Below are 17,763 nucleotides of genomic sequence, written 5' to 3'. Positions count from 1 at the left end.
AACCCGCTACACTTACAGGATAACCCGCTACACTTACAGTGTAACCCGCTACACTTGGAGGATAACCCGCTACACTTACAGGATAACCCGTTATACTTACAATATAACTCGCTACACTTACAGTGTAACCCACTACACTTACAGTATAACCCGCTAAACTTATAAGATAACCCGTTACACTTACAGGATAACCCGCTACACTTGCAGTGTAACCCGCTATACTTCAGTGTGGTACCGCTACACTTACAAGATTACCCGCTATACTTACAGTGTAACCCGCTACACTTACAGTGTAACCCGCTACACTTACAGGATAACCTGCTACACTTACAGTGTAATCTGCTACACTTATAGTGTAACCCGCTATACTTACAGGATAACCCGTTACACTTACAGTATAACCCGCTACACTTACAGGATAATCCACAACACTTATAAGATAACCCACTACACTTGGAGGATAACCCGCTACACTTGTAGTATAACCCGCTACACTTATAGTATAACCCATTACACTTACAGGATAACCCGCTACACTTACAGTGTAACCCGCTACACTTGCAGGATAACCCGCTACACTTACAATGTAACTCGCTACACTTACAGTGTAACTCGCTACACTTACAAGATAACCCACTACACTTACAATGATTTAATGCAAAACAAATAATGCAATGATCCAAGTCTTGGCAAACATCCTGTTTAGCTCCTCAACTTGTCATCAACCAAAGCAATTGACAAAACATTAAAATACCAACCAGAGCACCTAATTCATGCGGACAACAGAACTAAAATACCAACCAGAGCAAGTAAAATACCAACCAGACCATCACAATTGGCAAACTATATACAACGACCGAAAAGTATATACAACGACCCAAAAGTAATTGACAAACCATATACAACGGCCATTCAAGTGCAGACTCAAAAAACACACTACAACGGCCATCCAGAATCTGGAACATAGACTAGGAGAAGCAGCTTTGAGGAGATTAGACGAGTACAAGGACTGGAGGATCTTACCGACATGATTGTTGTTATCGAAGAATTTCCAAAGTCATTTAGAGAGAAGGGAGATATTAAAAAGCTGAAGATTGAGGACTCCCAGTCCACTACAAGCTTTGGGAGAACAAGCAGTCTCCCCCAAAACTTCAAGAAAAATACTCATAATCACCTGATTCTCATCATACCAAGAAATGCAACAACATAGTTCAACATTGAGGTAAAGAAGAAATTTTAAGCTGTATTATTTCTCATCGTAAACGCTGTCATTGGTTCATCATACTCAGAAAGTTATCCACCCTAGTCCAGCTGAGGAGAAAGTAAAAATACATTTTAGTGCGCATCTGAAACAACTCACACTTAGTGATTCCCCTTTTACAAATGAAATGGTATTTTATTCTTGGAATCGACTTGTAATCATCTTCGTACAGGGAGATTGCTTTAACTAAAAATCTAAAGCACCTTACGTATGGTACAAAACCAATTCTCTCCAACTAAGTCAAAAAATCCAATGAAATTTCCAATGGTGCTCACCAGCACGGAGTCGTCGACGAGAGCTGAGTCGGGCGATGGCGACGGGCGATGACGGGCGACGACAACGGCGATTGATCACTGCGAGGACGACAGGCGACGACGACTGCGAGAGACATCTCACGGCGACGACGGAGGATGACGGCAACGGTGACGGAGACGGTCACGAGAATGGGGGGTTTCAGTTTTTCAATTAGGGCAGAGAGTTGAGAAGGGGGAAATGAGGGGAGAGAGAGAGGGGCACTGGGCACTGGTTTATATGAGGAGAGAGATGGGGGACTGGTTTCATGGGCCTTTCTTCCTTTCTTCTTCGATTTCTTGGAGGGGGCATGAGAGGTGGGATCGGAGGAGGAAGACAAAGACTTGAGGAAGAAGGAGGAAGACGAAGATTTGAGGAAGAAGGAAAATGAGGAGAGAGAGGGGGGGACTGGTTTAAGTGGGGTATTAAAAGGGGTATTTTGGGGTTTTATCATATTTGTGTATAAATACAAGTGCTGTATATACTGTATTTTAGAAATTGGGTTTAAAGGCAAAAACAAAAAGAAAATTGGGTTTAAGAATACAAAAAATAATGATTAGGTTTATAGGTAAAGTTGAGTAAACAAATGGGCCTAGAAATAAAAAACCCTAATATTAACTCAATGCAGCACTTTATTTTTCTTATTCTGCAAAGGATAAAGGAGGACATCGAGAAGAAGATTTTATTGGAATACAAAACATAAATCTAAAGGAAATTAGAACAAACTCTTCCATGTGAAGTCAGTAGCAGAAGTGCATAATGGAAAGTTCTTTAGCAAAATAAGCCAACATAAATCTAAAGGAAATTAGAACCAACTCTTCCATGCAAAGTCAATAGCAGAAGTGCATAATGGAAAGTCATTTAGCAAATTGAGCCGTCACCTTACAGTCATTAATCTCTTTTATGGTTGTGAGCTGGCAGCTTGTTTTGCAACATGAGCTACCAAGAAATAAACTATTTAACGCTCACTCATGTGATGTGACTCTTAGAGTGAGTGTTGTGATCTCGCTATTTTTTGATAGCTCATTTAGTAAAATGAGCCGCTGCCTTATATCCACTTTTTCTAGAGATAAAACATATATAAACACAACGCCAAGCTTTTAAGGGATTAATTCAAAATAATTTAAGAATTAGGCTACCCAATAGGAATGATAATTTAAGGGACTAATTCATAATAAATGAAGAAGTTTGGAACACAATAGCCAAGTCAATGATTTTGAGGGACTAATTCTAAACACGGAAGATGTAAGGGATAAATATCCAAAAAAAAACCTGAGAATATCTTGAGAGATTCAACCACACTGCTGTTGAATAGCAAGTTCCTAATATGTTTCCTAATTTATTTTGGTAATAGGTTATTGTGATTCCTAATAAGTTTTCGTAACAGGTTATTGGGATTCCTAATCTGTTTTGGTAATAGGATTCCTAATTTATTTTGGTAACAAGTTATTAGGATTCATAATCTGTTTTGATTTTGGTTTTAGAATTTCTAGTATGTTTTTGGTTTTAGGATTTGTATATATATAGGAACAAGTTTTAGGTTTGGAGAGCAGCGAAGGGGATAGTTGGAGCACAGAAAAGAGGTATTTTCTGAGCTATTGGTTAGAGTTTTGTTTGGAGAGAATTAGAGCTTTGTTGGTGAGATTAATTGGTGAGTTTGTATGATTTTGTAATCTCAGTTTGTACTCTTCTTATCTATTAGTGAAAACCCCATCCTTTTCTTGCCCCGTGGATGTAGGCAACTTGTCGAACCATGTTAAAATTGGTTGTTTGAGTTTGTGCCGTTATTTTGTATTATTTGGTCTTCTCTCGGCGTTTGTTTTGATTTGGTCTCTCGAAGCACATCAGTTTGGTTTTGGCTTCCGCCGCGCACAACAAGTGGTATCAGAGCCCAACAAGTAGTATCAGAGCTTGGGCTACGCTTAGGCTAATTAGAGGAGTAGATCGCTTTGGAAGTTCGTATAGAGCTTTGGTTGGTGATAAAGGTGGAATTTTTCCTATTTGTGGATCTCGTTTCCGTCGTGTGAGGTGAGATCTTTTGGAGACTCTTGCTAGGGTTTCAATTGGAGGTAAAAATCTCTCCTTTATCAGTTTGGATCTATTCTTCGTTTGTTCCGCATTGGTTTGTTGGTGCTTTGAGAATTATGGCTGAGAAAGAAGGATTTGAGGCTGGGATTTTGGATTATTGAGAAGTGTCTTGACCTGCATATTGAAGTCCTCTGAGCACATTGATGTGAGCAAGGAGACCGAGGTGGAGTTTGGCACTTCTATTCGACGATTGATGTGTCTTCTAAGTGGTGTTCATTCAGGTATTTGGGGGCCTTCCAATGAGGCATCATTGGAAGGTAATCGATATTTGGTTTCCTATGTTAGAGATTGTACTAGGCATTTGTGGGTTGCAACCAAGTCCCATTAGTTTGAAGTCATAGTAGTCAACAACAGTTGGAGAAAGTGTATTGGCAAAAAGGGAATTCATTGTTCTGATTTTAGTAGGGGCTCTTTCTTGCATTTGTGCCGAGCTCACGGCAGTTTGAGACACTTCATTGGAGAGAAAACATTGCGGTGACGAGATGAGATGACAGTTTTGATGAGTCGTTCCTTACTGGAGGAGGATCGACATTGGTTATCGAGCGTTGGATTATAGAGGAGTTTTGAAGCTTCGACATATTTGGGTCATCTTAGTCATAAGTTGCTGACTGCTGCGTTTAGAGATTTTGGATCTGGTGGAGCTGCTTCAGATTTTGGGTTGCGTCAGATGTTTGGTTGCCCAACATTTGGTCACATCGAGGATGTGAGATTTGATCTGATTACACATTTGGGATTCAGATGCTCGTTTGGTTATCAGTTGGGAGACTCTGATTTGGTTCTGAGCAAGTATGTCACTTTTGACTCTCGGTAGGTAGAGAGTGTTGATCAGATCGTTAGGGTATCACAATATGTGGAGGGTGATGCTACTCCACGTTAGGTGGAGATTACTCCACATACTCTAGATCGTACTGCATCGTTTAGGATTCCAGCTGAGGTGACACAATTTAGGGATCATTTGGATTTGGATGCAGATGATGAGTTGGTTTTGGATTCGAATGTAGCTGGTGGACATAGTTCGCATTTGGTTATGGTCATTGGTTCACCTCATGTGGAGGTGTTTGGATTGTTTCACTTTCGGTCTATTAGGAGAGCTACTAGCCGCAACTTTGGTGATGACGTTGGAGATGAGTTGCGAACTCTTCTATTGGATTGAGGGTCTTTAGAGGCTATTTGATGAACTACGTGAAGGCTTGATTCCTTAGGCAAAAGGATACGTAGACAGTCATTTATGATGCACCCGGTTTGGTGAGTTGATACCGACATTTGGAGAGTGTTCACATTCTTGTTTGGGTCTCGACTTGTTGTGGATTGAGTCCGTTGTCATGGATTTGTTCCACTTCGTACTGGACGCAACAAGTTGGACGTTTGGTTGGTATTGGTGTCAGTTTAGTTTTGGAAACACTTCGCCGATGTGGAGAATTGTTGAATAGCAAGTTCTAATATGTTTCCTAATTTATTTTGGTAACAAGTTATTGGGATTTCTAATATGTTTTGATAACAGGTTATTGGGATTTCTAATCTGTTTTGGTAACAGAATTCCTAATCTGTTGGATTATAGAGGAGTTTTGGAGCTTCGGCATATTTGGGTCATCTTAGTCATAAGTTGCCGACTACTGCGTTTAGAGATTTTGGATCTGGTGGAGCTGCTTCAGATTTTGGGTTGCATCAGATGTTTGGTTGCCCAACATTTGGTCACATAGAGGATATGAGATTTGATCCGATTACACATTTGGGATTTAGAGGCTCGTTTGGTTATCGGTTGGGAGACTCCGATTTGGTTCTGAGCAGGTATGTCACTTTTGACTCTCGATAGGTAGAGAGTGTTGATCAGATCGTTAGGATATCGCATTGGGTGGAGGGTGATGCTACTCCACGTTGGGTGGAGATTACTCCACATACTCTAGATCATACTGTATTGTTTAGGATTCCAGCTAAGGTGACACAGTTTGGGGATCATTTGGATTTGGATGCAGATGATGAGTTGGTCTTGGATTCGAATGCAGTTGGTGGACATAGTTCGCATTTGGTTATGACCATTGGTTCACCTCAGGTGAAGGTGTTTGGATTGTTTCACTTTAGGGCCATTAGGAGAGCTACCAGCCGTAGGTTTGGTGATGATGTTGGAGATGGGTTGTAGAACTCTTCTATTGGATTGAGGGTCTTTAGAGGCTATTTGGTGAACTACGTGAATGCTTGATTCCTTGGACAAGAGGATACGTAGACAATCATTTATGATGCAGCCGGTTTGGTGAGTTGATACCGACATTTAGAAAGTGTTCACATTCTCGTTTGGGTCTCGACTTGTTGTGAATTGAGTCCGTTATCGTGAATTTGTTCCACTATGTACTGGACGTAACAAGTGAGACGTTTGGTTGGTATTGGTGTCGGCTCAGTTTTGGAAACACTTCGCTGAGGTGGAGAATTGTTGAATATCAAGTTCCTAATATGTTTCCTAATTTATTTTGGTAACAGGTTATTGGGATTCCTAATATGTTTTGGTAACAGGTTATTGAGATTCCTAATCTGTTTTGGTAATAGGATTCCTAATATGTTTTGGTAACAAGTTATTAGGATTCCTAATCTGTTTTGATTTTGGCTTTAGAATTCCTAGTATGATTTGGGTTTTATGATTTCTATATATATAGGAACACGTTTTAGGTTTGGAGAGCAGCGAAGGGATATTTGGAGCACAGAAAAGAGGTATTTTCTGAGTTATTGGTTAGGGTTTTTTTGGAGAGAATTGGATCTTTGTTGGTGAGATTAATTGGTGAGTTTGTGTGATTTTGTAATCTCAGTTTGTACTCTTCTTCTCTATTAGTGAAAATCTCATCCCCTTCTTGCCCCGTGGACGTAGGCAACTTGCCGAACCACGTTAAAATTAGTTGTTTGAGTTTGTAGCGTTAGTTTGCATTGCCTTCTCTCGGCGTTTGTTTTGATTTGGTCTCTCGAAGCATATCGGTTTGGTTTTGGCTTCCGCCGCGCACAACAAGTGGTATCAAAACCCAACAGCTGCATCCATAAAATTATTAGAATTCAAACTCATTTAGTTGCAATTTAAAAATTATTATTCCATCATGGTGGTGCCAGTACAACATAAATAATATATAAACAAACCCACCCACACGAGTCAATGCTGAGCGAGATTAACTTAAATAATCTATTTAAATACTCACCTGTACTATTATCTGGACATAGTTGACTACCGGAAACTTCATAATCAAAATCAACTTATTAAATGATCATAAGAATAGATTGATGTTGGAAACTTAATACAACACAATTTCAACTATTAATTTGTGTTTTAGAGTAATTTTATAGAGGCATTAACACAACTTAAACAATTTGCGTATGCTAAGGAAGACAATAATATTATGCACTAGCTAGTTGATTAATTTGTGTACCTCACCTAGGCAACTATGCTGCCAACTCAGCATTCTTCATTGTGGTCAAGAATGAAAAGTGAATTGATCCAAAAGTCAAAACTAGATCCCTAACAGCTAGATCTCAGCAAAAGCGGGTGAATGTTTTCCGAGTCTACCTGACCTGTTCCCTTGGACTCTCAAGATTGGTCGAGACAATAGCTCCCGCTCAACACTTCGGGAGGATTATGGCAAATCAGTTGTGATCCTTAAATCTCGTATTTTAAGGATCATAATTGATACTAAATTATCTCAATTTGCAATATCAGATTGATGATGGTGGGCTGTCTAGATTAAGATATGATCTTATGTCTTACCTAAAATAGGAAGACGATCATTAACTCAAGTCAGCGGTAGCGAGTCTAGATTAAGATATGATCTTATGTCTTACCTAAAATAGGAGGGATAGTTATACTTTGTTTACAGCATAGTAGCCTCTACACACGTCTTCATCCTGATGGCAGAGGTTGTTATGATTTATACTTGGCATGAGCGGCAAGTAGCACCATGTGGCAGTACATCATTGTCGCAGGACGGTACAGTCGACGTATGCATATATTAGATAGCTATGTAAGTCAGTAATTAGGGAGATTGAGTATTTGATTGATACCTCCTAACATGGTAATTAGGTGGATTGAGTATTTGTTTGCGGAGAAAGTTGTTTGTTTCATTGCGAGATTCATTACAAACTTCAGACGTTTACAACGAATACAAAAATCAGTCTTTTTATAAGACTTTTACACAATGAAAACAAAAAAAAAGTTTACAAATTTATCAAACAAACGCAGAGATCGTTTATCGGTCTTCTGCTTGCGTGAGATCTTTGCCTGTGCCGGGGTTTATCCGTGGACCACCGTCGATCAGATCTGATTGTTGAAAAAAATTAGGCAGAGCTTCGTCTATCCGCGAAGGGATTGAGAAACCGTAGCTCTTATCTCGGCGAAGCGAGATAATCACTCTTCTTAAGATTACCGCAACGGGATAATCCTAAGGAACGAATCGGGCTGCAGATCTAACTCCTCCTCCTCTCTGAAATCTGTGTACTTTAAGTCTTCAATCCGGCAGGGCTTCGCCGAGGCACGAGAATTCCAGATCTGAAAAAAGTGAGGACCTGGGGCTGTATTTATAGGCTCCAGGGGGGTTCGGGCGGTTAAAACCGCATAACGGGCCTTTTGGCCATTTCTGCGTTGGAGACACCCCAGGGTGTCTCAAACTGGGCCGAGACACCCTAGGGTGTCTCAAACTAGGCCGAGACACCCTAGGGTGTCTCGCCCGTGCCGAGACACTTCGGGTGCCCCAGTTCAGCCTGAGACGCTCCGTTATGTCTGTTTGATTGTTTCCACCGTAAATTCTTCGTCCGAACTCGGATTTGAGTGATTCCAAGTGCGTTGGAAAGCTGACGAAGAATTCTATAAGCTCCAATGATTATATCATCAATTGAACAAATGAGACATGAAGGGTATTTCGCTGTTTGTGAACGATACGAGGTCCCCGATCAGTTCGTATCTTCATCATTCCGAAGTTCCGTTGTTTCACGTAGTTCGTCGGTTTACTTCAAGTGTTCACTGACATCAATCAAGCTTTTGTGAACCAGATGGTGACGTTCATCATCATTTCTTAACACTGAGCTGTTCGTGAAGACCTATAGGCAATTTCCGATGCCTACAAATACCCCCTCCAAAGCATTCCAGACTCGTTTCTTTTGTAGAAGAGGTTGGAATACTTTGGATGTGATTGGTCCAGCCTTCAATCGGCATAAAGGACCTGTAGTTAGCTTCGATTCTTGACTCCTTCGATTTTCAGTCTACTCGATACTTTGATGAATAGCTGAAATCCTTCCGGCGCTGCGTTTATCGTCTGGCCGTCGTTGAAGTCTAAAATCTAAAACTGATGAGTTGAGTTTGGCTCGTGTCGTCGAATTGACTTTGAACTGACTACCTCTGTCATGATATATTGATTCGCGTTGACTTTTTGATCGTAACGCGTTGACTGGCGTTGACCTAGGGTTACGCGTTGACCGGCGTTGACTTTGGGTTTCAGACCGCCCAACGTTGACACAGTTTATACTCGTACGTTTACTGGAGTACACACAGTTTATGCTCTTAAGGTATTAGAGCACGGCGGTCCCAAGTGTCGGAGCTGCAGGACCAACTGTTAAAGCTGATTCATCTGCATGTATTGATCTTATCCTGAAGTTGTTGGATAATCAAGTCACGAGACCAACTAGTGGAGCTGGTGCGTCAATGACTCGCATTTATAGAATTTTTGGCAAATTCTCAGCCATCAACGGGTTTGATGAGCTTTTACCGACTACCGTTTGAGTCGGGCTAGCATGCGGATTGTTTAAGTCCGTTCCACATGTGACGTTAAGCTAAAAGAGTTAACCCTTTTAATGCTACGATATTGAATACGTAGACTTCGTCTTTCTCTTGTGAAAAGACTAAACAGCTACGTGTATCAGACGTTGACTTAGGATTTTTGGCAAATCCTCAGCCATCAACGGATTTGATATGCCTTTACCGACTACCGTTTGAGTCGGGCTTACATGCGGATTGTTTTAAGCCTGTTCTGCATGTGACGTTGTGCTAAAGGAATGAACTCCCTTAGACTTGATGCTACGACTTCGAATACGTGTGACGTTGTGCTAAAGGAATGAACTCCCTTAGACTTGATGCTACGACTTCGAATACGTAGAGTTCGCTATTGTTACGGGAACAGGCTACCCGACAACGCGTGTTAGGCGCTGACTTATCCTTACTTAGGATTCAGGATAAAAGTCCCCAGACTCGGATTCTGGTGTCTTCTTTAATCGGTAAAAGACTAAACCGGCAACGCGTATTAGACGTTGGCTTATCCTTACCTAGGCTTCAGGATAAAATTCCCTGTGCGTGTGAAGCACGGATTTTGGCGTTATTAATAACAACCTGCCACAATATTGAATATGTGGGCTTTTGTCCTTTTTACGGTCAAAGACTAACCGACAATGCGTGTTAGACATAGACTTTGGGATTTTTGGCAAACCCCCAGCCATCAACGGGTTTGACGTGCCTTTACCGATTACCGTTTGAATCGGGCTAGCATGTGAATTATTAAAACCCGTTTCACATGTAACGTTGTGCTAAGAGAATTGCTTCTCTTAGACTTAATGCTATGATTTTGAATACATAGACTTCGCCATTTTTTACGGGAATATGGCATCCGACAACGCGTATTAGGCGTTGACTCATCCCTACTTAGGATTCGGGATGAAAGTCCCCAGAATTGTACTCTGGTGTCTTTTTCAATCGGTGAAAGACTAAACCGGCAACGCGTGTTAGGCGTAGGCTTATCTCTATTTAGGAGTTGAGATAAAATTCCCCGTGTATGGAATGTACAGATTTAAAGTTGAAAATTGTGTCTTTTCTCAGGGTAAAGACGAACCCAAAATGGAAGAGAAAGAATTTTATATTCTATCTCCCGGCACCAAAGAGGAAGAATTTTATATTCTATCTTCAGTTGGAAATGAAACTCGAAGTGGGACCTTCACCCCCAGAATCTAGAAAGTTGAAACTAAGAGTGGGATCTCCACTCCGAGAATCGGAAAGATTCAAACGACCCTAACTTTTATAAAATTGGTTGTTTGATCCAAAAAGAGTCCCTCATTTATTAAAGAGAAAGTCCAATTTTGACCCTAACTTTTATAGGTTTGGTGGAAAAAGGAACAAAGACAGACTTTCGTTTATCGAAACAGGATGACTCGGTCTTAGTCCTAACTATCTGTAGGTTTGACTAAGTGAGATTGGGAACAATCCTAACTTTTATAGGTTTGATTGCTCAATTTTTGAAAGTGGACCTCTCGTTCATGGAAGGAATCGAGAGGGGACTTTGGTTGTGGCCCTAACTATAGGAAGGTTTGACCAGGTAGACAGTGAGAGTGGGAATACAAATCACAGTGGGGGTTTAGTGTTTATCACTTTGTTCGTAATTATTGCGTTATCCCTAAGAAAATTACATATAGCGTTCTTCTGGGAACTTCCCATTACATGAATCATCCACCCCCAGCTTCTTTCTTGGAACTGGGTCTGACTTTATACTCCGTTACATGTCCGGGTTATCCTTAAGAATATTAGCGTAACATTCTCCAGGAACTTCCCATCAACGGTAGGAAAGTACTTCGGATCTGTAGTATTGTCAGCTTCCTCCTGATTTGTGATGGGCGGCAACTTGATCTTGTTGTTTTCAAGAAGGGATTCGAAGATGGCTGGAACATCTTCGTCCTTGAATGAGTACTCTTTTTGGAGCCTCGGATCCGAACTATTCTGCTGTCTTCGGGACTGCTGTTGCGACGTCTGATTAACGTCAACAACTGTTGTAGGTGTCTTCCCTTCATTATGGAAAACGAGACCCGGATTCAGAGGGTTAGTCATCGGTTGGCATCTTTCAACTTTCCTTCTTCTAAGGAATCGTTCGGCCTGCTCTCCCCGCGCCTTCAACTCTCTCCAGGTATTGAGTGGCTCTACTCCCATAACGTCCAAGATGTTAATAGACAAGTTGTTATGACAGGTTTGCAAGACGAATTCGTCCGTGACGGGATTCTTGCAGTTCATTGCCTGATTGCGAAAGCGTTTGATGAAGGTATCCACCGACTCTCCGTCTTTTTGCTTCTCATCGAAGAGTGTCCTGATCGACACTTCAGCGTTATCATCGAAGAAATGAGCGAGGAACATGCTCTCCAGGTCCTCCCAGCTGTTGATGCTTCCGGGCTTGAGACGGCGGTACCAATCGAAGGTAGGCCCGCGAAGGGTGCCGACGAATGACCGAACCATTAAGGCTTTATTACCGAAGATCGTGCCTAAGTAGGACTTGAAATAGATCAGATGCTGAGTGGGGAACCCTTCCCGTCGAACGGCGTGAAGTTGATCAAGTTGAACTTCACCGGATACGGGATCAATTCTCATTCTCTTGGGTAAGGACACGGAATCCCGGTCTTCTTCACCTCTCGAGCAGACATCAAAGCATTAATTTTGCTCTCGAGATCCTTCATCTTTTCGTCCTCACCTATATCCTGTTTTGGATAATTTCTGAGAGGAATAATGCGGCCACCCCCAGTGTTATTATCTTTGGCAGAACCACCCCCAGCGTTGTTATCTGTAGGGTGTGCATTTGAACCACACCCAGTATTTTTGGGAGGTGCATCGGCCATGATGATTTCGTCCACTTCTGGATCGCTGTCAACTGCGGCATTCTGGGTACGACGGCTGGATTCAACTAGCTGATTCGACAAAGCTCGGATTTATTGGTCGTGCATTTGTCTCATCTCCTGCATAGCCATTTCCATTTCGATTTTGAACATTTCTTTCTGCTTGGCTAGAGCGTCCTCAATGATTTTGGTTATTTGCTCGGTGTTGATCATGAACACTTCCCGAGCTTGTCCTATGCTAGACGTTGTATCGTCAGAGGCGATTGCGGAATAAGAATCCGAGAGTTCGTCATCGGAATGGATTCCTTCACGAACGCCCTGGTAATCATTATGTCCAACGACTTCTAGCTGAAGCTGAGATATTCGTTGGGTTATTCCCGAACCGACTCTTCTTCCTGGAGAGAAATTAGGGTTGGAACCACTTGAAACAATTGGAGATTTTCCCTTATTGACCATGTTGATGGTAACTTCTGGGAATTCATCATCTCGATCAACCGATCCTCTTTGGTGGAAAGACCTTGATTTGGGCTTCATCGTTCCATCGGAGATCCTCTCGAATACCGAGACCCTCTATGGAGCGGTCTTGGGGCAGCTACACGCTGATAATACTGCCCTGATAATTTTGATACACGGACAGTGAGAGTCCACTTTCCGGGTACTTCTCTTTCGAGATTTATTCGTACCCCCAGCCCGATAGTACAACTCATCGACGTTACGGTCGGAGTAACCTATCGGCTGGTTACATAAATTCTCAGGTATAACGCGTTCGTCTGTCTGACGCGTTTTCCTCTGAGTAAACATTGCCTTGTTGGCATCTACAAGAGTCACACGTTTGGAATCACACCCTTGTGAGGGTGAAACCTTAACGGGCTCCTGGTTTTCTGCACGCACCGCCAAGCGGGCCATTGTTCGAATCAATTTGTTAGGAGGTTGCGTACGACCCCCAGTCCGGATATTTGCTCGGGGTTCCTTCAATGGTCCCAAGCGTTCTTTAATAGGTGCTTTGCCTTGATCTTCGTGCAAAAGACCCAGGCGTTCCGCTATCACTTTCCTGCCTCTAGATATGTCCATATTGTTGCGGAGCTTCACCGGAGGTACGAGATTAAAAGGAACGAGATCTGAACTCGACGAAAGATGGGAACCAGCTTTGGATCTGGACTCAACCGAGAGACACAACTGATGTCTTTTATCGGGTAGGGACGCTGACTTAGCCTTCGGCACCCAAACTTGTTTGGATCTCGGTGATCTCTTAACTGCCTCTTTCTTTTGCATTTCCTGTGCTTTTCGCACAAGGGTCCGGGCATGCGCAAGCAAGGTGCGACGCTTCTGGATTCGCTCCTCGAGAGTTGAGCGGGTTCTTTTAACACGAACCCATTCGTTAATTGGAGATCGAGAGGAGGATTCCGATGCTGGTCGTAGCAACAGATTAGCCACTTGGTGCTTTCTGAACTCCAGATCTGCTTGGTAATGGAGTCCATCCACCTGATCCAAAGCCTTAGCGAATTGGCGCGCGAGGCGTTGGCATTTCCTTTGACGTGCTCTCTTTGATAGAGTTGGCGCGCCTTCAGCAATCGACTCCTTAATCGTGAAGGAGTTCAGATCTGCAGATCTGGTCTCATTGGGTGTCGGCGGACCGTTGCAAGGTACGACTGTAGCATCGGCTATGGGGAGATCGATTTCTTGGTTTTTCAGATTTGGAGACCGACGGATCTTCTGGGAGGAGGAGGCCTTCCTGCACCTGCAAGGAGAGGCAGGTCTGGAGGAGGAGGAGGAGACATACTCCTCGAACTTCTGCTGGTCGAACTCGTATTCGACCTCTTCAGACACGGGGATCTTGATCGTTGGCTGCGGCACGACAACCTCGGCAGCGAGGCTGTTGGCTCCCACTGTGGTCGCCAGTTTGTTTGCGGAGAAAGTTGCTTATTTCATTGCGAGATTCATTACAAACTTTAGATGTTTACAACGAATACAAAAATCAGTCTTTTTATAAGACTTTTACACAATGAAAACAAAAAAAAGTTTACAATTTTATCAAATAAACGCAGAGATTGTTTATCGGTCTTCTGCTTGCGTGGGATCTTTGCCTGTGCCTGGGTTTATCCATGGACCACCGTCGATCAGATTTGATTGCTGAAAAAAATTGGGCAGAGCTTCATCTATCCGCAAAGGGATTGAGAAACCGTAGCTCTTATCTCGGCGAAGCGAGATAATCACTCTTCTTAAGATTACCGCAACGGGATAATCCTAAGGAACGAATCGGGCTGCAGATCTAACTCCTCCTCCTCTCTGAAATCTGTGTACTTTAAGTCTTCAATCCGGCAGGGCTTCGCCGAGGCACGAGAATTCCAGATCTAAAAAAAGTGAGGCCCCGGGGCTGTATTTATAGGCTCCAGGAGGTTTCGGGCGGTTAAAACCGCATAACGGGCCTTTTCTGCGTTGGAGACACCCCAGGGTGTCTCAAACTGGGCCGAGACACCCTAGGGTGTCTCGCCCGTGCCGAGACACCTCGGGTGTCCCAGTTCAGCCTGAGACGCTCCGTTATGCCTGTTTGATTGTTTCCACCGTAAATTCTTCGTCCGAACTCGGATTTGAGTGATTCCAAGTGCGTTGGAAAGCTGACGAAGAATTCTATAAGCTCCAATGATTATATCATCAATTGAACAAATGAGACATAAATGGTATTTCACCGTTTGTGAATGATACGAGGTCCCCGATCAGTTCGTATCTTCATCATTCCGAAGTTCCGTTGTTTCACGTAGTTTGTCGGTTTACTTCAAGCGTTCACCAACATCAATCAAGCTTCTGTGAACCAGATGATGACGTTCATCGTTATTTCTTAACACTGAGCTGTTCGTGGAGACCTATAGGCAATTTTCGATGCCTACAGACGGTACAGTCGACATATGCATATATTAGATAGCTATGTAAGTCGGTAATTAGGGAGATTGAGTATTTGATTGATACCTCCTAACATGGTATATTGAGGATGCGATATGATTCGAATCAATTATCTCTAATCAGACATATCGTCGTAGAAACTGACGGGTTAAGATAATGCATGATAACCGACCTATTGAACCTGATTACGATGGATCTCTATCTTCGTATCCGAGCTTTTAGATCAGGTCTATGGGCCATGACTGAGTTATGGGCTGAGTGTGAATGCCCTATACTTAATGAGTTGAAGTACTATCTGATTGTCCAAGTCAACATTCTATCATGAAGTGATGTGATTAACCTAAATGTCAAATCTAGATATTGTATGCATATCACCACGCTATTTTCTTTAAGTTTCACCTTCTTCATCAAGAGGCTAACTTAGCTATTGGAGGGATGGTGGAGTACAACATCCTTCGTTATTTAATGGTGCTTTTTTTTTCTTTCTTGTCTTCAGGCAATCGAAAGAGTTCGTCGTTGATTCACCAGAGAGAAGATTGGTGGTCCAAACTTTTGATTTTGATCTTCAAGGTTCTTCGATCCCATGTTTTCTTTGCATAAACTGTTGGTGATTCGTCCTATCGATAACCATGCAAATGAACCCTCTCACAGAACGTGCCCTCCGGATCTTTTGTTGAAAGAAGACAAGAAAAAAATCATAGCAAATAAAAAATACTTTGTAAAGAAAAAATAGTAGAGAGCACCAAAATTTTAACGAGGTTCGGCAACTTGCCTACGTCCTCGGGAGCCACACAAAAAATTTCCTTTGAATATTAAAGAAGATTACAAAGCTTGCAAGAGATGATCTCAAACTCCTTGAGATCACTCAAAAAAGAACTCTCGTTTTATTTCTCAAGGCGCGAGATTTTTCTCTGAAAAATCGCCGCTCAAGCGCTGCAAAAATCGCCGCCAAAAAACGCTCTGGAGATCGCTCTGAAAAATATCATTTAAGTAGCGGCCAATGTTCCCTATTTATAGGGAAACCCTAGGTCAAAACAGATTAGGAATCTGTTTTCTGCGAGTTCGCCTGACTGCGAAGCGCGCCTGAACTGCTTTGCCTGCACTTGAAGCTCGCCTGCACTTGGAGTTCGCCTGAAGCTCCAAAGCTTGCCTGATCTTCCAAGTTCGTCTGATCTTCCAAAGCTCGCCTGAACTGCAGGTTTGCCTGAACTCAGCTTTGAGTTTCGCCTGAACTTTCAAGTTCGCCTGAACTTTCAAGTTCGCCTGAACTTCCAAGTTCGCCTGAACTATCAAGTTAGCCTGATTTCTTAACTTAGAGAAATCTTTGTTTTGCATGCTTGTTCTAAGGTTTGGGTATACACCCGAAACCAACATAAACAAGTACTAACATGCTTTAATTTAGATAGCAATCTATTTAAAATTTCTGCTGCTAATGATAGTTTGTCATAGTTGACTAGTGAAGCTTCATTATCAAACTTGGTTTTTAATCAAAAGAGTTCACTCACGGTGGAAAAATTCTACAGCTCAACTTTAAATTATCATTAAGTTATGTTTAATTAATTAATTTATTTATTGACATTTCAAAATTTCTGATCTTCCAATAGAACTTCCTAATATCAGTAAATTATCAGGATTCAAATTTATTTAGCTATAATTTTAGCACTAAATAATAATACATGTCCTATATAAGTCATTGATGAGGGAGAGATTAACGTAATTATATATTTAAACTTTGACATCAACTATTATCTGATTAGTCGCTAATGAAACTTCACAATCAATGCCAATTTTAATTTATAAAAACAGGTCATGTTTGGAAGGGAAAAAAAACTGCAGGTGACAATTTCTTAGGTTGCTGTTTACATCGCGAAATTGGTGTGTGATTTAGGAGGGTTAAGCTCAATTTTTAGGTCCCTTAATCGTTTTTGATGGTTTATTTTCCGTGTTGGATCTTTGTGCTGTTCATCGCTACACAAATAACAGAGGTTAGAGGCACCGAGATTGTTCCCTCCTGCATGCCCTCCGACACTCAAGTCAGTGACTGTATCTAGTTAATCTGAAAAGAAAAACAAAGTATAATCTTATTGAGTTTTTATGTGCAAAATTGCATACATTGATTTAGTGGAAACCGTCATTATTTGTAGAGGATTTACGGGGGCACATAGGTAATTTCAACCGAATGTGTGCAATATTTGTTCAAGCCCTATTTTACGCATGCCGATGGCTAATTAGCTAAGTTGCCTTTTGCACATTGGTGAGACTGTTGGTGTAAAGACATGTCCGAGGAGCTTTAAACACTGAAAGATTATAATGACCGACGTCGAATTAATTGCTTGATTGCGATTAGGCGGCGAAATGCGGGCGCAGACTATGCAATCATGACCTTTAATGATGCTTGTCATGTCATTCCACTATTCGATTCGATACATCATGTGTTTTGATCTGAATAGAGAACACATTTCGTCTACGACGTTCAGCGTGATCCGGGTCAGGAGGCCCTTTCCTCTTGGATCCAAATCACGAGGCGAGTCGGCCGACTCACCATCTCACTACAATTTAATTTGTCTTAGTATTAGAATATATAAGTCAACATAAAAGGAGATTAACTTAAACGATCTATTGAGGTC

The sequence above is a fragment of the Asparagus officinalis genome, chromosome 1 (assembly GCF_001876935.1).
Source record: "Asparagus officinalis chromosome 1, Aspof.V1, whole genome shotgun sequence".
NCBI lineage: Eukaryota > Viridiplantae > Streptophyta > Magnoliopsida > Asparagales > Asparagaceae > Asparagus > Asparagus officinalis.
Note: the sequence above shows the minus strand (reverse complement) of the source record.